At 42.4% G+C, this 24,705-nt stretch overlaps 1 protein-coding gene across 4 annotated transcripts in view; it reads left to right on the top strand.

Moving 5' to 3' along the window:
• The window catches only part of RASA3 (RAS p21 protein activator 3), a 233,265-nt gene that overhangs the window by 16,887 nt on the left and 191,673 nt on the right, over window positions 1–24,705 (top strand). The window lies entirely within an intron of this gene.

Below are 24,705 nucleotides of genomic sequence, written 5' to 3'. Positions count from 1 at the left end.
CTCTGGCATACTTCAATGAATGTATCACTGAGCAAAACCAATAAAACCATTAAAACCTAAAAAGTAGATTCAAACATAAAATAAAACTGGAATATCTTAAGTCTTTTTAAGGAGAAGGAAGATAAATACAATCATTTATTTTATTGGTTTATTTTCGCTTCGGGTATCCTTTAAATATCCGTATGCAGTTTTACATTATATTTTACAGAACTCCTGTTGGAGGCATCTCTGCCTTCTATGTCTAACCCACTTTTAGTACCTTTTATTAGTATCCTAATTTTATGAATGGGTCTAAAGGTGAGCTGATGAAACTGCTGGATAGTGTGTTCCATAGTTCAGCCACTGCCCTCCTTTTGTATCCATGAAGCCTCTCCCACGCACTGGAGGATGAGATGATGATCTAGCACAGAATCGCATAACAAAAGGCTCAATCTCCTTCTACAACCAGAAAAAGCCAAACAAAACTGGCGGAAAGAATTCATGGCAACACCAGAACATCAGGTTGATTTTTGTGGTAACATTAGATCAGAAAATTGAGCTATAGCTCCCCCCGTTTGTTGTTACATATTTGACAACCTTAAGCAGTCATTTTTAAAATAGTATTTTTCTGTATTCATGTGGTCTGCTCTGTATTATGTATTCTGCTCCATTTTTAAAGTCAAATCCCACTTTTTTGTTTTGTTTTTTAATAGTCAGGATCCAGAATAGTAGTAATCGCGTCACCCATTTGGCAGCCTTCATGACAAACTCCTGTGTGCCACTTGCTGAGTGTCCAGGCACCCATCCAGCTTATCTGTGTTTCTGTGTTTGATATCCGTTCTGAGCAAACCGCAGTACCTGATTATGTCTACTTTCCTTAGGGCTGACTGGATCTGTACACAATACAGATGCAGCTCCAAGTGGCAGATTAAGGTATGTGCAGCCCACAGACGACAGAACTAGATAGAGCAGTGATGACTAACCTTGCACTACAGCTGTGGTGGAACAACAAGTCCCACAAGGCATTGCAATACTCTGACAGCTCTAAGCATAACTCAGGGAGGCAAAGGCATGATGGGATTTGTAGTTTTGTCACAACTGGAGTGCCAAGGTTAGCCATCACTGAGATAGAGGTAGAGGTTGGACTGGCACCTGGTCGCTGGGTAGGCTGCTCACAGACTATGAATGCAGCTGAGGAGGTTATGTCTTCACTACTATAATGGAGACATCTGAGGGTCATATTTTAAAAAGGGCAGTTTCCGTGACCGGTAGAAATTCACTTTAATTATGAATGCTGCCTGTTAAACCGTGCACATTGCTTGGCTGCCCTGCTGATCCACTACCTCCAATACTTTAAGTCGTAGCTCCTGAACAAGCATGCAGATCAGATGTTTGATTGCATCTGCCGCATGCTTGTTGTGTGATTTAGACACTACTGATACAAGAAAGATCAGCAGGATGTCAGGCGATTGGTATTGTTTAAAAGAAAATAAATATGGCAGCCTCCATATCCTTTTTAGGTTCAGTTGTCCTTTAAACCCATGTGATGCTGCCATGAGCAATGAATTACATTGTTGCTACAGGTACCAGATTGCCTCTAGACATTCTTTTAGTTTAAAGGAACCGTATATTTAGCAGAAACTACTTTCAAGGTTGATTACATTACTGGTTTAATGATGGGTGTTGAGAATAATGCTGGTATGTGGTAAGGTACCCTTAATCAAGTTACTAGGGCTAATCAGCATTCTCATTATCTGAGCAAAATATTTTTCCTCCCCAAACACAGATCTGCCTGGGTGGATTGCTGTAGCTGAGTTTCAGTGGAATATTCCATACCTTCCTGGCCTGGTGGTGATTTGCTCACCCCTGGCCAATAAACCACTCAGCATTGTCTATTGGGAGGCCTGTTGAAGGTCTTTGACATCTTTTTTCAGTTGAAAACGTTGCTTTCAGCTCTCCAATTGACGGTCTTCGCACTTCCTGTTTGTGTGCTACTTGATGGAAGGTCAACATCAACTACCAGTGATTCCTACGGAAATGTGTAATAGGTAGGCTTGCTACAAGGTTTACGGTTAGATTTAGTATGAGTTGTGTGTGTTATATTGTAGCATTGTTCACACTACTTGCGTTGTACAGTAATGCAACCCGTGTAACTTACTGAACATGCTCACATCATTGTGTTACAATGGATCTGTGATCATCAGACGCTGCTCACCCATGTTTCCTGAAATGTGTACTCAAGCTGCTAAAAGAAAGCACATTTGAACTGCCTCTCACAGTCTAATTATGGGGAAGGAAAGTTTGAAAGAATGAATATTATTTATGGGTTGTGGAAGGATATGAAGCGCTGGAAGAAACCATTTGTATCACAAGAAAAACACTTAGGGACTTATTTACCTAGGCATTTTCAGAGATCTCCAAGCAACTCCTCTATCAGGAGGCGGATATTGCCTGGGTCATATTGGAATGTTGTGGGTCTGCTATTAGCACTTGTGTGATCAGTTTCATTTAGATAAGGGGTGTCAAACACAAAAATACAGTAAACCGAAATTAAAAACTGGGACCGAGTTGCTTGCCTACCTCGATGTCTAGTGGCCACCGCCCTCCCTTATGGCCATCTCCCTCCCTCATACAGTTCCCTGGTGTCTAATGCCCCCTCCCTCCCCTAAACAGTTCCCTGGTGTTAAATGGCCCTCCTCCCTCTTTCCCATATACAGTTCCCTGGTGTCTAGTGGCCTCCCTACCTACCTCCCCTACAGAGTTCCTTGGTGTCTAGTGGCCCCTCTCCCATATACAGTTCCTTGGTGTCTAGTTGCCCATCTCTCTTCACCATGTGGCTGGCTTGATAGTTACAGTGCTTAGCCATATAGGCTTAGCAATCAGGCGCTCACAGGCCAAATATAGTGCTGAAACCGCTTGTGGGTAAAATTTGATGACACTTTGGGTCAGAGTTTGACATGTGTAATTTAGACTCTTGTATTTATGAAGAAAAACAAAGTACCCAATTGCTGAAGGTGCTACTGCCAGTGCAGTCACATCACCACAGACTTTGACCTGTTATGACCCAGTTAAGGGTGGCATAAAATAACCACTGACCATTGTTAATCCAGCATCCAGTGCAAATTTGCGAATGATCACATGACTGTAGATCTCTGAAGCAGCCTCGGTAATTCAGGCCCATGAACTCCATGCAGTCAGTGGGCTTGATTCACAAAGCGGTGCTAACTGTTAGCACGCTTGTGAAAAGCCCCTTATCACGCCAAAAGACTACGTGATAAGTAGAGATCGCGCAAAGTCCCGCGCGCAAAACTTTGTGCGCGCACAGCACGGTGCGACGAAAACGGCGCACCCGATGCGCCTATAAGGTCGCATTGGGTGCGACTTTAACGTCACACCATGTGACTTTAAGGTCGCCCCCCCAATGCGACCTTATAGGCGCATCGTGTGCGCCGTTTTCGACGCACCTTAATGCGACGCAAAGTTTTGCGCGCGGGACTTTGCGCGTGAGCTGATTTTCAAAAACTGTGCTAACCCAGTTACGCCAGGTTCACATTAGCGGTCGCCGTCCTGAATCGCCGTGCCGGAGCCGGACCGCATGCAGAACGGACGAAACGGACGCACGGCATAGCAATGAAAGCCTATGCGTCCGTTCACATGCGTCCGTTTCGACCGGATCCGGACCGGATCCGGACTCCGGCATAAGACCCAACATGCGCTATTTTTTGGTCCGGCTCCTCCGGCAGCCGTATCCGGAGCGGAGCCGGACTGCACCATCCGGCCAATACAAACCAATGAGAACCGGAGAGCGCACAACACACTGGCTAAAAATCCGGATGTTCTACCCCACTTCCTATGCGTATTGAAGCGGCGATTTTGGATGGGGACACATGGGCAAGCATTTTGGAGTGGAGCAGCAGTGATTTTAAACGTGCTGGAGATGTTGGCAGTATGTCGGAGGTGGAGGTGAGTGCTAAACAGCGGAGGGCCTGATTCCACAGGTCCACCTTCTGCTGACCTCCCAGACCCCAACATTTTTATTCCTTTTCTACTATCTTTTGCCAAACGGATCCGGATCGCATCCTGATGAACACCTGATGCAAACTGACCGGATCCGGATCGGATCCGGATCAGAACCGTACGGTTCCGATCCGGATCCGGTCAGGTCATCCGGTCCGTTTGGCAGAGAACCGCAAGTGTGAACGGGGCCTTAGCACCCTAGTTATCACCCCCAAAGTCTTTAGGCATGCTAACTGGGTTAACACCGCTTTGTGAATCAAGCCCAGTGTTCCTGGTCCAAGCACAGAACCCATATCTGTAACAGAGTGCTAACTAGTGTGCTGGTCCTGCATTTTGTTTTTCATTATAGTAATGACAGTCTGTAATTCAGGCTATGACGTAAGCACAGTACAAGATTTTAAAAGCTGACGTTATTGACAAGATGAATAGAGGTTTAATCTGGTGCGGTTTTACAAGCTCTGTGAAATGGATGGTTACAGAGTGGCCTCAGTTGCTGCACTCTCACAAGGTCACCTGCCGGACTTTTTATAGTAAAGACATGTAATGGAAATAGTGCTGAGAAGGCAGTGCCATTCGCCATTTTAGAGATTGCAGGAAGTGCAATCCTGTTGTAAATGTCTAGTAAATTTGCCCATTCTAATTGATTCATTAGTTTTCCTCTTTTTAACGCTTTGATGAATGCTTTTGCCAATTTAAACCCGAAGAAATCGTTATTCATTACAGGTGGAGATAAGACTCTGTGCTTTATGTAGTTCCAGAGGAGTGGTGATGCTATTAGACCAATTGCCTTTGGTTAAGTAATTTGCTATCATCAAGTGACCTTCACCAAGATTGGACAAAAGTGTGCTCATAAGAACAGCGCGTTTTTAAAGGGGAACTGAAGTGAGAGGTATATGGAGGCTGCCATGTTTGTTTCCTTTTAGGCTGCTTTCACGGTGGGACGTTACAGGCGCATGTTAGAGCAGCCTGTAACGCAGCCCAACTCGCAGTAATGAAAAATCAATGGGCTGTTCACAGTGCCCACGTTGCGTTACAGTGTAACGCTGGACGTTCAAAGAAAGTGCAGCATGCTGTGCGTTATAGGTGGTTTTAGCTGCGTTAGACTGCACATGCTCAGTAAGGGGAGAGTCCGCTACTGTTCCTAGCCACATGGCTAATTAATATGCATTGCACTGTAGTGTTGTCCAGATCATGAACAATTCGGATCTTTGGATCTTTTTTGTGAGTTGAATCATCCGGATCATCACAATGAAGGATTCGGTTCACGGTGGATGTCTGGAAGAAACAGAAACTGCAGCTTCTGTGCAAAAGCACAATCTTTCTGCTGCATCTCTCCCATCCCCATTAGCACCCTCAATGTGCCCTCATTCTCCTACACCTCTCACTCTGCTGCCCCCCTGCTTCCTGCTTCCCTAGTAAAATGATTCAAAGATTCAGTTAAAAGATCCGGATCTTTTCAATGATCCGAATCGAATCATCCGAATCATTGAAAAGATCCGGACTTCCCAGGATAGCACCAAGAGCCTCCATAACGCGGCTCAATCAGACGTCCAACTTCAACACCACCATGCGTTGCGTTAGGGGCACGTTATGCGGCCTTAACGTCCCCTAAAACGCAACGTCTTGGTGTGAAAGAGGCCTTAAGCAATACAAGTTGCCTGGCAGCCCTGCTGATCCTCTGCCTCTAATACTATTAGCCATAGCCCCTAAACAAGCATGCAGCAGATCAGGTGTTTCTGACTTTAAAGTCAGATCTGACAAGACTAGCTGCATGCTTGTTTCTGGTGTTATTCAGATACTACTGCAGAGAAATAGACCAGCAGGGCTACCAGGCAACTGGTATTTATTAAAAGGAAATAAATATGGCAGCCTCCGTATACCTCTTACTTCAGTTCTCCTTTAATGTTGAAAATCAAACTATATGCAATTTGCTGAAGTCCAGGTATCTTTGTAGAAAAAACGATTTTGAAAGAATATGTTTATTGAATTTTACATTTTAAAACAATAAGGGCCTGTTCATACTTGCTGCGTTTGTAGAACGCGTATAAATTCAAAGAAACGCAAGTTGAAAAACGCATGCGTTTTTCTTGCGTTCGAATGCGTTTTCTATTGCGTTTTGCACATACACATGACCCAGGGGAAAAAAAGAATTATGGAAACCGCAGAGGAAAACGTACGCTAAAAACGCAATAGTACGCATTTTTGATACGCGTCCATAGACTTTCATTGCGTCCGTTTCTATGCGTGACGCACAGAACTGCGTGCAGCAATGCGTATGAGAAACGGATGCGTCTCATACGCATACATGTGACCTAGCCCATTCAAAAGCATTAGGAGCCGTTTCTATGCGTTTTTGGTACCCGTACGTGTTCCCTGAAAACGGCTAGGAACGCGCATAGTCTGAACAGGCCCTAACAGTAGTGTCAGATAACTGACTGACATTGTAACAATCAAACAGTCTTGTCTATTATTAATACAATGCATAACTTGTAAGGGTTTCCGATTACAGCGGATATCAGGCAAAGTGTGTAGAGTTATGGAGTTCAAATCAGAAACCCAGATTTAGAAAAGCAGTACATAGCAGTTAATTAATACACATCAAAGTTTATAGTTCTGACTCGGTTATCACCCCCCTCAGAGAAACTCAGGGTTATTTAAGAACATACTGACCACTGCACTTAGTCATCAAACTGAAGTTTGAAGCGCGAGATCCAGCTAGACCAGACCTTCCGAAATTTTTTGGGGCATTTACGCTTAATATATACTTTTCGAAGTAGCACCAGCTCTCTATGTACATAAGCGATCCAGTCCTTTTTCTTAGGGCCTATAGGTTGTTTCCATTTAATGGCTATTAGTTTCCTGGCATAGGAAATGAGAGATCTGAAGGCTAGCGCTTTGGGCGCTGATAGCAAGTCATCTGGTATATTCCCTAGCAGCATTTGTTCTGGAGCTAACTCAATTACAACCCCTAGTACCCGTTGTAGCTCTGCATGGATCTGGTGCCAGTACGAAAGAACATGTGGGCAGAGCCAGACCATATGAAAGAAGTCAGCGTCGGGTTGCTGGCATCTGTCACACCTCCCATTAGCAGCCGAATCAATTTTTTGCAATCTCTTTGGAGTTAGATAGCTTCTATGCAGAAATTTCAAGGCAACTAACCTATCACGTGCTGCGACATTAGTAACAAAGTAGCTCAGTATCGAGGACCAGGCCTCTGAGGTTAGACCTGGGATATCTGCTTGCCATGCCAAGAAGACTTTATTCATTTTTGGTTGGCCTTTTGCAGGAAGTGTCTTATATAGGACTGAAATGACATGCTCCACATCTTTTTTGATTATTTCTCCCTCGGTGGCATGCGATCGCACCAGTACTGGTCTGTTCCTAGATAAAAATTGCGCTTTAAAAGCATGATTTACCTGCATGTACCTAAAGAACATGTGATTGGAGAAAAAACGATTTTAGATTGTGCATTCCTATTGAGAAAATGGCAGTGGAAATTGTTTGTGCCTTTTTGTTGGTTTGAGTTTTTGTTAATTTGATGGTGAAATTTGTACAGAAAACTGCATAGTTAGAAGCATTCATTTCACTTCTCAATGGCACACTGCAGATCACTGTTCAAAATGGCTGCATGTGTAGTGAATTAAAGAGAACCCGATATGAGAGGCATTTGGAGGCTGCCATATTTATTTCCTTTTAAACAATACCAATTGCCTGGCAGTCCTCCTGATCCTGTGTCTCTAATACTTTGTAGCCATAAACCCTGAACAAGCATGCAGCAGATCAGGTACTCTGACTACTGATTCAGTATTTTGTTTTACTGGATTGGCCATATGCTTGTTCCAAGGTTTTGATTCAGACACTATGCCAGAAGATCAACAGGGCTGCCAAGCAACTGGTATTGTTTACAAGGAAATGAATATTGCAGCCTCCATATCCCTCTTACCTCAGGTTCCCATTAAGTATTGAATAATACAAATATAACTGGGCGGAGCATTGCTTTATCTGAAATTATAGCAGGCACTACCGAAAGGAGGGTACCAGGGAAATATGTTCAAACACAATTGTCCAGAGGACTAGTTTCCCTATAGGTACAAATTTGACGTGAAGTGGAGGGGGATAAGCTAGGACCCCTGCAGGTGTGTGTCAGTTTTCGTACTTACGAGACCTTCACAGTGAGGCTGTTCATTCACATGAACTACTCCTTTTTAATCAATTAGGTTTTGATAATAAAAGTTATAGATCTTTTATATGTACCTATAGGGCAACTTTATCTGAAATTGCTGCATTTTTTTTCTTCCGCTTGGGAACTTATTATTTTTGTCAATGAGAAGGAACATCTCAGATGTAACAAGTTTTGTTTTAAGACCAAACATGTTGACCTGTTTTGTTTAAAATCTTTGCATATGTATATAAGGGCTCTTTCACACTAGAGGCTGCGGTAGAAAAGGCTGAAAGTCAGCCTTTTGGTTAACGCCAATACATAGCGTTTTCAAAGCGTTTTCAATTGACTATCATTGAAACGCCAACAGCCAACTTCGGCTGTAAACAGCCCTGAAAAAGCTCCGGGGAGCTTCAAAACGCAACGCCAAAAAAAGCTGCTTTAGGTGTGAAAGGTAAAATGAAAGTCTATGGACTTTTATTTTACCTTGGAAAACGCCAACTATGGTCTTGGCTGTAAAACGCCGAAACTAGCCTCTGGTGTGAAAGGGCTCTAAGAGTATTGCAACAAACTTCCTGAATTTTTTTTTTTTTAATGTTGTTTTTTTTTGTTAGCTAGCCAAGCAAATCGCTTAATATATTTTTATGTACTGTAGTTTGCTTTTTTTATATTCTAAGATTATTTTTCGGCTAGGTTGAAGAAAAATTTTTACCACAGTTTTCTTGAAAATTAATATTTTATGCAAATATAAAAGTGGTAATATGTTTTTAAAAATTACTTTTTTTTTTTTATTTTTTTACTGCCAGTCAGCTATGATTTTCTAAAACTGACAGGTTTTTCTGTGACCATGGCAACTGTACACTTTTCAATGAACAGGATGCTACTTTTAACAGCATGGACCAGAATTTGCATGTTCTTCATTTCAGGCCGGTTTCACACTACAAACTACTGGTAGCGTTGGCATCGCACAGCCAGAAACAGGCCTTCGGGGGATATCGCGTTAGTACCCGGTGCTCCCTGTCTGGCATTCAGCCAAGCAGGAAGTGACGCGCACTTGTGGTCACTTCCTGCTTTCGGGGTATGCGTAAGTACGCGGATGCGTATTATAAAAATACACTTCCGTGCATGCGCTCTGCAACATCAACTTTTAATTAAAAAAAAATGTCGCTATAGACTAAGATGACTTCTGGGGCAACCCAGGTTGCCGTGGATACCGCACGGTAACTTAGTGCTGCGCTAGCGTTATATTTGGAACTTCCGGCGCAGTGTACTGCAATGTGGGGCGAATTAACTCCCCCATAGATTTTCATTAGGCTGTGGTAGCTGTATGGCAATTTGCCGCACTGCGCCAGTGTGAAAGGGCCCTCAGGCTCGGTTCGAGACAGATCTCCAACAGCCAGCGAGAGTGGGCAGTGTAGTGTCCTCTCCGATGGCCCGTTGAAGTCTGGTTGGAGTTTTGAGTAGAAGCATTTCAACCATAGGCTTCTATGAGAAACTCCTCTGTTTGTCTGGAAAAATCGTGCGGGTTCCAATTTTGTACTCTGTTTTGATAAGGCCTGAGACACACTGTGAGCCCTTTTATGAGTGTCAACGATGTGTCTGCATTTTTTTCAAAAAAAAGGCTCCCATTGACTTGCTTTAGAATCGCAGCAAAATTTTAATGAAAGTCAATGGGATTGTTTTTTTTGTTTTTTTTTTAATGTAGGCACAATGCTGACAGTCAGAAAAGCACTCACAGTGTGTCTCAGGCCTTAGTATGGCCCAGTGCACACCACAACCGCTAGCAGATCGTCAAAATGCTAGCGGTTTTGGGAGCAGAGAGCCGATATTTGCCGGGTGCACACCGAGCGGATTTTGTATGCGATCCGCCGGCCGCATCCGCATCAGCACCCGCATGGCTAATGTATCTCTATGGGCTGGTGCACACCGGCGGTTTGAGGTTTTAAGCAAACCGCAAACGTGCAGCAAGAGGCACGTTTGCGGCTTGCTAAAAACCTCAAACCGCCGGTGTGCACCAGCCCATAGAGATAGGGCCCGTTCATACTATGCGCGTTCCTAGGCGTTTTCAGGGAGCGCGTACGGGTAGCAAATACGCATAGAAACGGCTCGTAATGGTTTTGAATGGGCTAGTTCACATGTATGCGTATGAGACGCATACGTTTCTCATCCGCATTGCTGCACGCAGTTCTGTGCGTCACGCATAGAAACGGACGCAATGACAGTCTATGGACGCGTATCAAAAAATGCGTACTATTGCGTTTTTAGCGTCCGTTTTTCCTCTGCGGTTCCCATAATTCTTTTTTTTCCCCTGGGTCACGTGTGTGTGCAAAATGCAATAGAATATGCATTAGAACGCAAGAAAAACGCATGCGTTTTTCAACTTGCGTTTCTTTGATTTTAAATGCATTCTTCATACGCAGATAGTCTGAACAGGCCCATACATTAGCCATGCGGATTTTCAGTCGGATTCGGCCGGCGGATCCGCCCGGTGTGCACTGGGCCTATGATTGGAGCCTGAGCCTACTTTCCATTGATCGATTGCATTGCAATGGAGGCTGTAACATGGTGCAATTCAAAGTCATGGCCAGTTCACATCTCATCAATTGTGATGCAACTGATTCAATTGTTATAACACAGAACATGCAGTGTGTTGCTAGAATCACATGTACAATGCATTAAAGGACAACTGTAAGCCCCCCAAAAAAGATTTTAACTTACCTAGGGCTTCTACTAGCCCCTTGCAGACATCCTGTGTCTGCGTCGGGACATACCGATCCTCCGGTCCCTGTCGCGGCTCACTTCCAGATTTTTGTGACTTTAATTTTTTATTTTTTTTAGGCTTACAGTTGTCCTTTTTAATATGGCAAATGCAATAACTGTTAATTTCTCTGTCGATGTGCCCTATGTTAGTCAAAGATGGGGCATGTTGAAGTACATATGCACATTTTTGTAGCATGTTTGACCTTTAGAATGATTTTTTTTTGTGGCATTTGCTGCAGCCCAGGGGATTGTGGGAAGAGGAAGGAGTGCATTGCTGAGTGAAACGGGCCAGAATTCTTTGGGCTGCATATCTGTCTATTCTCTAGAAGAGGGTATGTAGGTATAAGGCCGGGGGAGAAGGTTAGTATGTTATAACTGAATAGCTGAAAAAAAAAATCAACTCCAGTGTTGCTTTAGGAACTTTCCCCTCTTCTGCCCTGCTAAAGCTATATATATATATATATATATATATATATATATATATATATATATATATATATATATATATATATATATATATATATATATATATATATATATATATATATATATATATATATATATATATATATATATATATATATATATTTTTTTTTTTTTTTCAATAAAGCTATGTATAGTGGCTGGATGGTGTAATGGTTAAGGGCTCTGCATCTGATGTAGGAGTCCTGCGTTCAAATCCTGGCTCTTCCTACTCGGTAAGCCAGCACCTATTCAGTAAGGAGTTCATTGGGCAAGTCTCCCTAACACTGCTACTGCCTACTGAGTGCGCTCTAGTGGCTGCCTCGCAAGCGCTTTGGGTCCGACAAGAGAAAGGCGCTATACAAAAAAAGAATTATTATTATTATTATTGTACAGTTTCAAAGTCAAGCACTCTGGGGGATGATCATTGCACAGACACACTGTTCAGCAGCCTGTTCTGCTCTATGGACAGAGGGTGATGAGTGAGCGTGTGCTGGGGACTATGACAAAAGAACAATGGAGGTTTGTTGTAGGTGTGTACACCTATGCAATCTGTCCCCATTAAAACAGGGGAATGATTCTGAGTAGACTAGTAACCAAATACTATATTCCTTTCACTGCTTAAAAAAAACAAGTGTAAAATACAATTTTTACAAATATTTGAGCCATCTCCCTATATATGCCTATATACACTGTTCTGTGTTGTGTGTCATTGACAAAGACATGTGCGGAGTCTGTCACAAAGATGGATGGCTTTTCCAGGGATATTAGCACTTGTTAGAGTGCTGTAACTTTAGAAAGTGATTGGGTGCTTGCAGACAGCACTAGGCAGCCTCAGCTGTGGTCTGAGAAATCCTATCCAGCATATGTGTTGCTGCAGCTGATCAGAACGCATTCACTCACCTGTTTTCCCTGAAGCCATGTGTGGAACTAATATCTTCTGCTGAACCATTGTGTGGCATGGCCAGAACTTTTATTCTGTGACAGGTGAAATCTTTCAATCTGGCACAGATAAATCATTCTTTAAGTTGCCTAAATGTAGTTAAGGCATATACTGTATATTGTAGCTTATGCCTCGGAAGATTAGGATTTTACAAACATTACTATAAGATGTAACAACTAAAATCTTAAGCTGTGTTGCCAGTCCTTACACTTTAAACGACAACTGAAGTGAGAGAAATATGGAGCCTGTCATATTTATTTCCTTTTAACCACTTCACCACTGAGGGTAGTAACACAGTAGGCAGTACAGGAAAGGTAGCGTTTTGCTGCATATGCGTATGTGCGTTTTCTGTGTTTGACTTTTTGTGTTTTAATGCGTTTGTGGTTCGCATATATAAATTGGATATATGCGTTTTGCATGTTTTTATGCAAATCACCAGGAAGTCAACAGGAAGCAGAAATACATCATCAAACTTGTTTTTGTTTTAAAAAAACATACAATATGCATAAAAAATGCACTAAAACGCAATACCTCTACGTCACCTTTGACTTTCAATACGTGTGTTTTACATGCGTTTTGGGAAAATATGCAGCAAGACCAGCGTTTTTAAAAACGCACACTGCAGAACGCAAACACATGCATTGTTCATGCAGCCCATTGACTTGCATTGTGTTTTTTCGCTGCGTTTTCCACAACGCTAGCGTTTCTGCCTAGTGTGTTATTACCCTGAGGGGGTTTTCCCCTTATGGACTAGAGCAATTTTCACATTTTTAGTGCTCCTAAGAAAAAATTCATTTTCTCAGTTTTCGGCCATTATAGTTTTAAAATAAAACATGCTGCTGTGGATAAAAGCCACACATTTTATTTGCCCATTTGTCCCGTTTTTATTACAACGTTTAAATTATGTCCCTAGTACAATGTATGGTGATAATATTTTATTTGTAAATAAAGTATTTTTTTTTTCAGTTTTGCATCCGGCACTAATTACAAGCCCTTGCGTGCAAAAATAACAGTAATATACCCTCATGACATACATATTAAAAAAGTCCTTAAGGTAACTATTTGTGTATTTTTTTTAATATAATACAAATATTTTATTTACTATGGGGGAGTGGGGGAAGTACTGTATATTCCTGCGTATAAGACTACTTTTTAACCCTTGAAAATCTTCTGAAAAGTTGGGGGGTTGTCTTATACGCCGGGTGTCACTGATGCCGGGTGATACGCCCTATCCTGTTACCGCCTCTCAGATCTCCCTGCTGAGGGAGCGCAATCTATTCTTCCATACCGCTCTGATAAACAGGTAGACAAGGAGAGCTGACCAGTCTACTTAAGGAGAGTTGACCAATGCAACAAGTCAATTGACTATATACTGTTATATACTGGGTAACACATAGAGTACAGCACCAGTATCTGTTCATACACAGCACCAGTACATGATTTTTTTTTTTTTATTTTTATTTGATGTGCGTTGGAAGAGGGGTAGTCTTATACGGCGAGTATATCCCAAACTATATTTTAACTGGAAAAGTTGGGGGGTCGTCTTATACGCCCAGTCGTCTTATACGCCGGAATATACGGTAAGAGGTTAATTTTAATGGGAAAGGAAAGTATTAGCATGTAATGTATGGTATTAGACTGCAGTTTACTATTTGGCCACTAGATGTTCCCCCTCAGTTTATCCCTACCGGGTAGTGTTTATTACATACACACATTACCAGAAGTAAATTCACGCGGCAAGGTATGTATCTCTATGCCCCTGGAGCCATTAATGGCCACCAGTGGGGCGTAGATATACTGCCTCCATTGCAGTAAGTGGTTGCTTGCCTGCCTGCCGATCCTCTGCCTCTAATACTTTGTCATAAACCCTGTTATTCAGAAACTACTGCAGCCAAATAGATCAGCAGGACTGCCAGGCAACTGGTATTGTTTAAAAGGAAAAAAAATATGGCAGCCTCCATATACTTCTTCTGTTGTCCTTTAAAAACATCAAATATTATTATTGATTTATAAAGCGCCAACAAATTCTGTGGCACTGTACAAAGCATAAGAAACAAAAATTGGAAAACAATACAGATAACGGTGTAAACCAATGTACAAAATGCAGAATTAGTAATTACAGTGGCAAAAAAAATTGATCAGAATTGTTGAATAAAATAAAGTAAAAAATTGTAACGTGTGTGTGTGTGTGTGGCCACCTTTAGGCCTGGTTCCCAATCGCAACAGGTCTGTTGCAGTCTGAACTGCAGAGCTGTGGAGTCGGAGTCGAGTCGAAGCAATTTTGGGCAACTGAAGTCTGAGTCGGTGGTTTCAATAAACTGAGGAGTCTGAGTCGGATGATTTTTGAACCAAATCCATAGCTTTTGTAAAAATTAGTTAAAGGAGTCGGAGTCGATGAGTCGGAGCAATTTTGGGCACCTGAAGTTTGAGTCGGTGGTTTCATAAACTGAGGAGTCGGATGATTTTTGTACCGACTCCACAGCTCTGCTGAACTGTCCACTCCCATTTTCTTGTCGAATTTGTGTCCGGGCTGAATGTGATGGCACCATAGGTGGCTAATGTTAGCTCACCCGGTAAAACTAAGCAATTGGGATGCTGCGTTCGGTTTGCCTGTTTGCAAATGGATTTTTTTTTTACAGGTGGAAATGGACCCTATTTTTAACAATAGGATTCCTGCGTTGCTTGAAGTTGAAAAAAAATGTACCAAACAGGCATGTTTTTGCAGCAAGTTGGAAGCTCAGAGCTACTAGAAGATTAAACTCCTCAATGGCAACTTGGAAATCTAGCGAGTAGTGTATGTACAGCAAGACACACCGGATGTTTAATGGCTCCTGTGCGACCTCTGAGCGTATTATTCTCCGTTCTCACCCCTCCCGATCTGAGCTGCTCCGTTGCGCGTATAGCAAGGTATCAATCCTGATCCCTTTAGGGTGACAGTCCTTGTTTGTATGTGCGAGGCTTGACAGATCAGCCACCTGTACCATTCAATCTGCCCTCTTCTTCTTCTTCAGAATGTTCAACCAAGAAGGGATGTGGAAGGCACTGATTATCTCTAGTAAGAAGTGTAGATTGTGCTCTAAAAAGGTCTTTTTTGTCTCCTTCATTCTTTTTTTCCAGCTTCTTCTGTTTAAACACATTTTCTTTTGGTTCTAAACTGTGATCTATAGTTGGGAGTGCAGCTACCCTCTCCCCAGGGCTACACCTTTCCTCTGCTTCTTTTAGCACATTGCACAGCTGTCACAGCTGTTTTATTCCCATGAGTTTGTTGTATTTAGGCTTAAGTTTTATTCCTAGTAGTCAAATAGACTTCTAAAGCATGGCGTGTAGTTCAGATGTTTTATTTAAATGTCCAAGATTTAAATATTTTTGTTAACATTTTTTTTTCCCATGGATTTTATGTTCTAAAACAACTCCAGCATAAGCCAGCATTCATCAGTATGCAGCAACATGCATTGTTTCCCAGTTGTAGCACTAGCAAAGCTATGTTCAGTGGTGTGTTGTTATGCGGTGTAATGGCCGCATTGTAACGTGACTTTCCGCACTGCAATGCACCACCTATGCGAAGTTTACAGCGTTTAACAGCGTGCGGCATTGCATGCAGTGCATTACTGCAAAACGTGGGTGTTAACTGTGACGGCGAAGCATACTTTTTATTGACTATGCCTCACTGTATGCAGTGCAACGCATGGAAAGTGTGCGGCACGACTTTCCCATTCCATTGCACTCCTTTTATTACATGGAATGCCACGTCCACTGTACTTATCCGTATGCCTTCTACCTGTTCACAATCACAGCCATGTGCACTGCAAGATTTCATGACATTTTAGTTGCATTTTAGGGGCACTTTCACACCGACGTTGCGTTAGATGCGACGTTAAGGTCGCATAACGTGCCCCTAACGCATGTTTGCTTTGAAGTTGGACGTTCTATAGAGCCGTGTTATGTGTCTCTTGATGCATACTTTTTGACTCATACTATCGAACGAAAACGGCGCATGTGTCAAATAAAAAAAAAACAGTGCTGAGCATGTGCAAACATCTGAACGCAGCCACATATGAGTATAACGCACAGCACACTGCACTTTCATTTACCATGCTGCGTTATACTCCAGCGCAACGTGGGCACTGTGAACAGCCCATTCATTTATCATTGTCAGTTGGGCTACGTTACAGGCTGCTGTAACGTGGGACTTTAACGTCCCACTGTGAAAGCAGCCTAAATGTGGGTTATAATTATACCCGTCAAGTAAACTTATAGCCAAATTTGATTGGCCCAATTTCAGTCTTCATACAAATTGCAACTACAAATGAATTGATCGTCTCTAATAAGATCCCTTGTCTTTTGCGGTGCGATGCTCCTGCCGCATCCCACCACAATGCAATAAACTACAATCACATGACCCTGAGGCAAAGTGTGCCAACAGGATCATATGGATAGCGCCTCTAACCCCCCCCCCCCTCCCCCCCGCTCAGTGATGTACTTCCTGCTGATAGGAGGTACTGTACGTCGCTGGGATTCCCGTCGGTCTGCACATGCTCGCCACAATACACCACAATCTGTCGTTTACAGTACAACACACTGCAGGCTGTGGATTCTTCCAGCACATCGCGACGCCATAAGTGTGAATGGCCCCATTCACTTGCATTGCTGTTGCATGACCCTGCAGTAAACGAGGGTAATGTAACGCACACAATGCAAGTGTAAAAGGCAGGGCTGTGGAGTCGGAGTCGGAGCAATTTTGGGTACCCGGAGTCGAAATTAGAGTCAGAATGAGGGATTTCATAAACTGAAGAGTCTGAGTCGGATGATTTTTGTACAAAATCCATAGCCCTTGTAAATATTAGACTAAGGAGTCAGAGTCGAGGAGTCGGAGCCATTTTGGGCACCCGGAGTCAGAGTTGGAGTCCGTGGTTTCATTAACTTTGGAGTCGGAAGATTTTTGTACTGACTCCACAGCCCTGGTAAAAGGGGCCTCGAGGTTACCGCCTTATGAGAGCAAAGATGTTGCCCCATCTGGAGGCCTGGAAAAGTACAAACTGGTAATGGCATTATTTAATGGCTTGTCAATAATGGTGTATAAAGAACTAGTTTTGTTGTATACCAATCCCTTTGTGTCGGGCCAGCAGGATTAGGTTTACTTCTAAGTAAAATTACATTGTCAAGCTGGAGACAGCTGGATGATGATCTTCACCATTCATTCTATGAGGGGACTGTTCTTGCTTCCTTTGCTTTTATGTGGTATTATATTTCCAAGTCTTCCATCTATTCATAAAACTAAATACATTTATTTCTGACCTTGCTGGTTTCTTTAATCTATCAGCCTATTGATGAGGGAACAATGCTAGACTCGCACACAATAGATAAACATGGAGACACATTCATGTGGCGCGTATGACAGAATGTCCTACAGGGAAGCTTCTTGGAAGTGAATGTGTAACTTGAGGTTGTGAGGTCATTTATCGACGGCCTGTCAGGCGGAAGAATGTCCCCAGTATGATGACATCCTTGTTTTCTTTCTGATTAGCAGAAGGAGAATGCAAGTGAAAGATAAACTGTGTGGCTTTTATATAAAGCTATGCTGTAGCCACAGGAATCTACAAATAAAGCTGGTACAGACAATGGCTAGTGTATGAGCTAGAAGTAAATAAGTATTACATCAAAAACAAGTTGAAGTGATCATTTCTGTAACATTTTGTCTATGAAATTCCACTTATGAACTATATCATTCCCCACCCCCCTTTCTTTATTATATTTGAAGCTTGCAGTTATAACAAAATCTGCTGCCCCATGTAAAACAAAACTTAGCCATAGGTACACACAATCTGTAGAGTTTAGAGGCTTTTCCAAAATGGTTGCCAGAGTCCACCCTTGAGGACAAATTATCAGAAACAAATGTGGCAGAATTTAGCATTGATCTGTCTGTTTACCCAGCATCCTGTAGACTTTCATGAAGCCAATGTAATTCTTACTTCAATAGATTTCTAAACCGTCTTCAAGTTTTATGCCCTGATGCGCTGCCACTAAATTGAGCAGAGAGAAAAAAACACAGTACTCAATGACTATAATCTAGGGACAGCCCATTCCTACTTTTCACTTCTGGGAACCAATCATGGGTGAAAATCAAACATGGGTACAGGTGTTCTCTGATGTCAGTGGCTTCCATCAGTCTCGCCTAATGCTGGGTACACATGATACAACTTCCTGTCCAATCAGCTGGATCAAACAGATTATCTGCGACATGTCCTATCAGCTCCTGATCGATAACTGGATTGATTTTAGGAATGTATAATCGGAAAATTGAACCCCGCTGTTGATCGTAAGCAGTTTGGACATATGCACACGATGCAACTTCCTGTCAGATTACCAGTCGATCTGACTGGAAATTACATCCCGTGTACCCAGCATAATGGATTTCTCTCACCCAACTGCCATTATCTATCTATCACAGTCTCCACAGTCTCCCACTTCACCTTTCCCTGCTTCTTTTGAACAGAAAGGCCTGCTCTGTAAAGGTGGTCATACATCTGACGATTTTGCTGCTGGTTGACCGCCTGATTCAATGATTATCATTGAATCCGATGAAAATATGTGCCACAACTAGCATGCTTGATTGATTTGACTGATTTTGGGCCAAAATTGGTTATATGTATCGATTGAGCAAGGTGGAAAATCTCAGGCCAACGTGGTTGATTGGGTACTCAACAGTAACAGTGTGTGATATTGTGACCAATTAATGCGATTAAACCTCTGGCCACTGTCTCCCAGAAATGTTAAGGTGTGCCCTTGCTGTAAAATAGCTCTCCTGTTCGGGCCACTGCTAGTCTAGTTGCTCTTTTTCCATGTTCTTGTCCCACATGACTTCCGCGTACAGCATGTGGCGCTTGTGTGATGTCACAATTACACCATGTGCTATGTGTTGCAGTGACGTGGCAGAAAGCTATGCGGGGCAGCCACAAGAATGTGGAAGATGAGCAGTTAGGCTAGTTGCAGCCCAGCCAAGTTAGATATTTTAAGGCACGGGTGCACAGTAACATTTGGGGGGACGGCAGCATCACAAGGCCAGTTCCCAAAAGCTTACATGCTGAAATCGATCAGGAATCGGCCTGTGGTGTCTCTGATCAGAGAAATCTGTTTCTTGGTGCCTATACATCTCTAGAATGTGAATGATAATGGACAATATTTCTTCTGAAGTATTATATAATATTTTTTTATTCGAGTCGGTAAAGCAGGTAACTGGTTGACATCCTGTAAATATTTATCACCACAAATCGTACAGTGTATGGCTAGTTTGAGAATCTGGAAAGCAGAAGACTCTGCTTGAATGCTGTGAATGTTCTGACTTTTATATGGATTTCTCGTTTGCAGTTTTGTACAGTTAGTTACAAAACCTGAAGGTGGAACTTTTCCTGTTGCTTCATTTACATAAATGGATATTGCTGGAAAGAAACATCAGTTGTGGAAAACAGGGGCCTCAGTCTCACATTTTTGCTGGATGATTCGGCCTTTAGTAATTGTTTACAACTGGAGATTTCAGCTCCTAGCATTCCCTAGTCACAAGACTAGCATAGATTGGGGGCCTTGCATGATCTTTATCTCATGCATATATAGACATTAGTTTGGAGAGCGTGGCATCAGTGATGCATTGCTCTGAAGCGAGTATTCTTTGCCTGGAAACTATAGAAGTGGTAGAAGAACTATGTTAATGAGAGCAGAGTCTGAAGTGTATATTTATGGGAATGCATTCTGATGTAATTAAAGGATATAATCCTAAGTACAGCCAAACGTTATTGATAAATACAGAATTCCCTTGTATAATGTCCCGGTGACATGCAAGACTCCGCTCAGAGTTTTTTATGAGGAACGAGTGGTCGGCTGAGAATCGTTAGTGTTCCAGCGACTGTAGCGACTGTAAAGATGGCAGTTATCTTCCACGCAGGCTGATCTGTCTTGGCCGATCAGTTTGGACCATAATGGCTGTTAGTCGTTCGTATTGAACGGTAACAAATAATCACTCCACTCAGGTGGCCACACACCATGCAATCTGACTGTACAATCAATCACCAATTTTACCATTTTCGTGTAGTATAAGAAACTAACTGAAAAATATATCCAAGTCACAGTGAATCTATTGCTGTTATACTACATGGATGTTGGTAAAATTGTATAAAAATTGTACAGTCAGATTGCATTGTGTTAAGACTTGTGTGGCTAATTATGCGGTTCTCGGTCGTCTTTTTTTGCTGCTCTATTGATCCAATCAGTGAACGGTTATTGTGCTTTTGCTGAATTCAAACCTGCTCTGACCTTTTATAATGATGGCGGTTGAGTGGGTGTATGGACTACTCCTCTCTGTGGGTGTGTGCAGCTTATACAGTGGGTTGCAAAAGTATTCGGCCCCCTTGACGGTTTCCACATTTTCACATTACTGCTACAAACATGAATCAATTTTATTGGAATTCCACATGAAAGACCAACACAAAGTGGTGTACACGTGAGAAGTGGAACAAAAATCATACATGATTCCAACCATTTTTTACAAATAAATAACTGCAAAGTGAGGTGTGCGTAATTATTCGGCCCCCTGAGTCAATACTTTGTAGAACCACCTTTTGCTGCAATTACAGCTGCCAGTCTTTTAGGGTAGGTCTCTACCAGCTTTGCACATCTAGAGACTGAAATCCTTGCCCATTCTTCTTTGCAAAACAGCTCCAGCTCAGTCAGATTAGATGGACAGCGTTTGTGAACAGCAGTTTTCAGATCTTACCATAGATTCTCAAATGGATTTAAATCTGGACTTTGACTGGGCCATTCTAACACATAGATATGTTTTTGTTTTAAACCATTCCATTGTTGCCCTGGCTTTATGTTTAGGGTCATTGTCCTCCTGGAAGGTTAACCTCCGCCCCAGTCTCAAGTCTTTTGCAGTTTCCAAGAGGTTTTCTTCCAAGTTTGCCCTGTATTTGGTTCCATCCATCTTCCCATCAACTCTGACCAGCTTCCCTGTCCCAGCTGAAGAGATGCACCCCCCGAGCATGATGCTGCCACCACCATATTTGACATTGGGGATGGTGTGTTCCGAGTGATGTGCAGTGTTAGTTTTCTGCCACACATAGCGTTTTGCATTTTGGCCAAAATTTTCCATTTTAGTCTCATCTGACCAGAGCACCTTCTTCCACATGGTTGCTGTGTCCCGCACCTGGTTTGTGGCAAACTGCAAATGAGACTTCTTATGCTTTTCTGTTAACAGCTTTCTTCTTGCCACTCTTCCATAAAGGCCAACTTTGTGCAGTGCACAACTAATAGTTGTCGTATGGATAGATTCCCCCACCTCAGCTGTAGATCTCTGCAGCTCGTCCAGAGTCACCATGGGCTTCTTGACTGCATTTCTGATCAGCGCTCTCCTTGTTCGGCCTGTGAGTTTAGGTGGACAGCCGTGTCTTGGTAGGTTTACAGTTGTGCCATACTCCTTCCATTTCTGAATGATTGCTTGAACAGTGCTCCGTGGGATGTTCAAGGCTTTGGAAATCTTTTTGTAGCCTAAGCCTGCTTTAAATTTCTCAATAACTTTATCCTTGGCCTGTCTGGTGTGTTCTTTGGACTTCATGATGTTGTTGCTCCCAATATTCTCTTAGACAACCTCCTGAGGCTGTCACAGAGCAGCTGTATTTGTACTGACATTAGATTACACACAGGTGCACTCTATTTAGTCATAAGCGCTCATCAGGCAATGTCTATGGGCAACTGACTGCACTCAGACCAAAGGGGGCTGAATAATTACGAACACCCCACTTTGCAGTAATATATTTGTAAAAAATGTTTGGAATCCTGTACGATTTTTCGTTCCACTTCTCACATGTACACCACTTTGTATTGGTTTTTCGTGTGGAATTCCAATAAAATTGATTCATGTTTGTGGCAGTAATATGAAAAAATGTGGAAAACTTGAAGGGGGCCAAATACTTTTGCAAGCCACTGTATTTTGAGCATCAACTGGAGACCAGTAACATCAACACCACAAAAAGCAAACACTTAAAATGGAACTGCTTGGTAATTATCATAAACGATGACTCCAAGGTCTGTAGTCAGTATTTGGACATAATGGGCCTGATTCACTAAAGCCTGCAACCAATGGGGGGGGGGGGGGGGGGGGGAATTAGTGTCTAGTGGGTGGGGGGAGTGGTCGAAATGGCCAGGAATGCTGTCTTGTAGGGTAAGGGAGTGGGGCAGCACTTTAGAGTATGGCAGCAGTATAGGACAGTTGAATGTAAAATGTGAATGGTGTTTTTGTTTTCCCCCTGTAAGCAGAAAAACAGATTGGATGTGAATGAGTCCAGTGTCCACTAATTAACATTGGCTGTCAGTTATAATGCATTTCCACATGGCTGGCATGTGCAAATGGGGAGAAAAATAGTGTGAATTGTTACAACTAAGTCTGCATTGTTAGTAGCCTTACCTCTCCCTGGTATCTGTTGTTACTGCCGCAGTGGCTCCTGTTAGTGACCTGATCTCTGTATAGGGAAAGTACAAAATTATTCAGAATGGTTACAGATTATAGACAATATTATGATTTAGTATTTGATTATTTTAAAGTGCCAACATATTTTTCTTGTACAGAGTGAGAAAACTGGGTACATATAATACGGACAATGGCATGGAATACACAAAAAAAAGCGACATTGGTGCACAATACGAAATTGGCAGACAAAGTAAATGTAACGTGATGATATATGGTTAAAGGTCATCGTAAGAATATTTCTCATGCATTCTTCTTCTTTACGCGATATATATTCATGCTGCAGCTGTAGTTTGTAAACTGGAATCTTTTCTTGGTCATATCTATACTGGAATCTAGGCACTAGACCAGCAGGGGTCAGGAATTTACATACAGCGCTATATCTGTATTAGTACAGTCCAGTGGAAATAGAATCGGATGTTTTGTAGCCTCTTCTAGTCTGTTTGTATTGGCAACACTTTGCTGTACAACTTTCTTCTTTCCAGCTTTGTCTACTTATACAGAAATCGACTGAAACACATTTATGGGCTGGACTAAAATTCCAGCTTGTTGGTTGCTCTATGGGGGCCTTTCATCACATACATGTGTGGCTGTTTTCCTTATCCCAACTCTATTACTGCGCTGGAATAAACATGCAGCCTGTTAAATGTTACCAAACCTAGAAAGCCCAGGAGCCTGCTTCTTTAGAAACAGGTCAGCCGTTTGAGTGCCTGTATGAACAGGTTCACCAAGTACTACTATTTAGGATTAAGTTACTGAACAATTATTGTCTTCATAGCCAGTGAGTATCTTCTAAATAGCTCACAGGCATTAAATAGCTATTCGAGCAATGATCTAATGAATGTAGTACCAGAGAAGAAACTGTAGTGGGGGCATGTTGGCTGGCTGTTCATAGGTGGCGATACATGGCGCCAAACACTGCCACCAGCTGTTTCTGATGACGACCTCGAACAGACCTGCCGGGTGGCCTGCCGCTGGGTTTGCCTCTGGCTTTGCCTCTGCCTGTTGTTTTGTCGATATCGGGGGAGGGGGGGGGGGTGAAGTGAAAGGTATGTACTGACTTGACTAATACAATGTGCAGGGAAAGGGATGCAGTGACTGGTATTACAATACAATGTGCAGCTGTCACACAGGTGCAGTTAACAGGTATGCACGGACCAGTATATTACACAGCGTGTGGCCACACAGGTCAGATGACAAGTTAAAATTGTTTATCGCAATAGCAGACAACAGTGTTTACTACCCCCTTTGACACATTGTTATGCAGCAGTGGGCTTTAGGGTGACTTTATCATATCTGTATGACATACCTTTAACATCAGTGGGGTCTATAGAAACAGGTTTTACAGCATGACATTAATGTAGGTGGCTATTTATAATGCTATTCTTATGAGATTACTTTAGAGCAGTAAGTACAAGCAGCATACTTGTGTATGTCAGTGTTGCACTCAAGATGTCCTGACCTGACGTGAGTGTTTACCCTGTAAGCAGGAACTGATAGCTGTTTGGAACTTTTCTGTAAAGTTCATATTAAGTGTGGGGTTCACTTTTATAATCTGTTGTCAGTCCTTGGCAAAACTATTTATGTAGCAGGTCCCTATAGAAGTTGTGATGCCACTAGGTAATATGCATGTACTCGCAGTTCAATTTAGCCAACCATTTCTGCTTGAGGATTTGCTGTTTAGCTTTAAATGTATGTATTGCTAGCAAAAAGGAATAGGAACGCTACCACCACCGTTGCTTGTCCCAAGGGAGCAGGAACCATAAGTCTCAGAACATGCAGGCAAAAGCCTTTTGTGTCTACTGATGTGCTAATAAATGATGAAAAGTTTTATACCCACCCTTGGTGTAGCGGGATATCCTTCTTTTGCCT

The sequence above is a fragment of the Hyperolius riggenbachi genome, chromosome 2 (assembly GCF_040937935.1).
Source record: "Hyperolius riggenbachi isolate aHypRig1 chromosome 2, aHypRig1.pri, whole genome shotgun sequence".
Taxonomy (NCBI): domain Eukaryota; kingdom Metazoa; phylum Chordata; class Amphibia; order Anura; family Hyperoliidae; genus Hyperolius; species Hyperolius riggenbachi.
This window is presented reverse-complemented; position numbering and strand designations above follow the sequence as displayed.